General features: G+C 37.1%; 1 non-coding gene across 1 annotated transcript; it reads left to right on the top strand.

Moving 5' to 3' along the window:
• Positions 1 to 2,037: 2,037 nt before the first annotated feature.
• Positions 2,038 to 2,110, top strand: Trnar-ucu (transfer RNA arginine (anticodon UCU)). Its single transcript has one exon. It is a non-coding gene; the product is annotated as a tRNA-Arg (tRNA).
• Positions 2,111 to 2,964: the final 854 nt, after the last annotated feature.

Here is a 2,964-nt window from a genome sequence, read left to right as displayed (position 1 = left end):
AGTTTTCGTCATTTGTTGACTTCCAAAAGTGCAGAAAGATAATTATATACGTTCTATTTATTACAATGCTCGTCACTGTCATATTAGGAAAAATATCAAAGTAGTTACGACGTATGCCAAAATTTCCTTCATTTTGTTTTTTGATTTTATTATATTTTTCAATGGAGAAATAGTGATAGAAAGTAATTCCTCGGATTACTTGTGGAAACCCTTTTCTTCAAGAATTCTAGCACGCGACTACATGGCATAAATTCTATTTACTACTACTGCTGCTACCACTACTACAAAACTGTATACAAGGAGTATTGGCTGTATTTTATTGTTGCCAGAGGTTGAGATTTTTTCACGAATAGCCTATTATCCACCGAGGAGGAAGCAAGTTAATGACGTCATATGTATGTTCGAAAGATATTCCTCTGAGTTTGCTGGCAATGCCTACAAGAAGTCGGCGTTACTCTTATAATTACCAGAATTATGCAACCTTCGTAATACAGAGTACAGTCAAAAACTAGGTAGGGATGTAAGATACCCTGTGACAAAGTGTCATCTTTTTCAGGTACACTGATAAAATTTTATTCCGGAAAAACTCTGGGACACCGGCTGTGAATCTCATAGTAGTATCTGTTCTCCCATGTGCAGATTTATCCCTTTTAGAAAGAGTTAGTGTTGGTAGGCTCCTGTTTACTAACACTAGCAGACTAGCAGTTATGACTTGGACCATCGAAGGCTGGTAAATTTTTCACAAGTTGTATTCTAACAGAAAAACTTCTCTACCACAATTGATCTCTGATCCTCTTCTCTGCTATCAGCGACCACAGCCAATCAGGAACGTCGTAAGGGACAGGGCTGGGCACTAGATGCATCGGTGCTGTGAATTCATTATAGTATACGCAGTATATGGACTACTTTCAAAGTTCGCAGTTCCATAGGTCGTTTATTCCTCACACCATTGGACTGGGATAGTACGTCTCTCTGCTGATGTGGTGCAATGAACCTCAAAAGTTCAAGCATTACTTCCCTAAAATTATTACCATGCATCTTAAAAATTTATTTATACTTTTTATCTATCTATAAATTTATCTCATTTTTATTTTCTAATAACTGATCTCTTCTTTTCGTATTTCCTGGTATCTTCTGTCATTTCTTCCAAATGAACACTATATGCTTTGGAAGCTTGAATTCCAGGTTAATGGCTTGTTCCACAAGAATTGGGGTTGATCTAAATAAAAATAACGACAATAACAATAAGTTGACTACAAAGAGACTGAAAACTGGCCAATACAAGTAAAGTTTCTCTGTAAACTTTAAACGGGTATGACGTTAGAACTTAACTAATTGACATGAAACATTTATAATTGGAACAAGTACTACCACTACCAGGGACCTTCAAATGATTTCTCTTTATTAACAGGCAATTTAAATAAATATCAAGGCCTTGACATTTTAATCAAGGTTAACCGTAGCCTGATCATCATTCGTTATAAAAATAATAGTTACATCAGTACATGACAAGGTAACTGATAGTAATATACATTCACTTATGAAATAGTAAGTTCATCAAAATTCACATATTATAATGAGCGAGATGGTTTCCGTGGCGGCAGTTCTTCATAAATATCCACGAAAACTAAATCCCTTCAATAAGTTTTCACCAAGGTTAAGGTACATAAAAACAAACTCATCGGGAGGAACATCAATTTGCAACCACGCAGACATACTACAAACGGACACGAATGAAAACAGGTCCTTAAAATTAAACTATGATTCATGTGCGTAGTAATTAATGCAAAAAGTCTACTGCACCAAGGTTTTTCCGTCCACTCTGCCACTCAGAACTTCAGACAAATCAATAGAAGATATCTCTCCTAATGCTAGATATACATATATCTTCAGAACAGACTGATGATTCAAACACCTCGCCCAGACAATTTCACGTGCGGTATCACCAGTTTTCTTTCGACACTACACTAGCGTGCCAAGGGCAAACTACTGTATAACCAATTCCTGTATAGGACATGAATTTCTCTCCTCGTATATGTCCCCTTGGCGCAGTGGATAGCGCGCTGGACTTCTAATCCAGAGGCCGCGGGTTCGACCCCCGCAGGGGATGATACTTTTGAGGGGAAAAATGACTAAGAGAGGGAATGACTTCCATTCCTTTGCAGCGTTTTATCATTGTTTCTGGTTCCATAGAGCAAACGGATGATAAAAGTGGGACGGAAGACCAGGCCGGAACAAAATCAATAACAGCTCGCCTCGCTACGACACGCGTACCTTCTTTCATTTACGGTCCGAAGCAACAAAAACTATGCAATATAATATTTTCAACTGTCCGTAAATAAAATGAAGTACTCATACTTACTGTACTAATAATGAGTTTCGTAAACAGAGTTTTATGTTATTTTAGTAATGAATTGCATTTTTCTTTCACCCAAGTCGATAACTTCAATAATAAATACTTACAATATCCAATCTCTGTCCCAAATTCCCACACTAATAAATAAAGTATATATTTGAAAAAATCACTTTCTATTCCTGTAGAAAGGACATCGTTTCCATCCTAGCTTGAACAACCTAACAAGCACAAACTGAAGTCAAGTACTTGAATAAAATTTAATTGAAAAATACACGATTACCGAAATACCCTTTTAAAACTTTAGAAACTTCTGAAAATACCATTAATCATACAGCTTTCACCAACCGATATAAAAGTCTTGAATATGTATTCATTCGCCACTCCGTCGCTTCCTTCATCACCTTCTGAAAGTACATTCAGCCGGTACCTCCCGGAGAGTGAGACATCTAACGAACACCATACGAATATTTACGACCTATCCTAGAGAGAGAGAGAGAGAGAGAGAGAGAGAGAGAGAGAGAGAGAGAGAGAGAGAATACGTTGCTTTAATACATTATTGATCCCCATGGACTGCCGGCATTGCACTGCATGATAAGTGACTTAATAGT

The sequence above is a fragment of the Macrobrachium nipponense genome, chromosome 22 (assembly GCF_015104395.2).
Source record: "Macrobrachium nipponense isolate FS-2020 chromosome 22, ASM1510439v2, whole genome shotgun sequence".
NCBI lineage: Eukaryota > Metazoa > Arthropoda > Malacostraca > Decapoda > Palaemonidae > Macrobrachium > Macrobrachium nipponense.
Note: the sequence above shows the minus strand (reverse complement) of the source record. Positions and strands in the feature narration are given on the sequence as shown.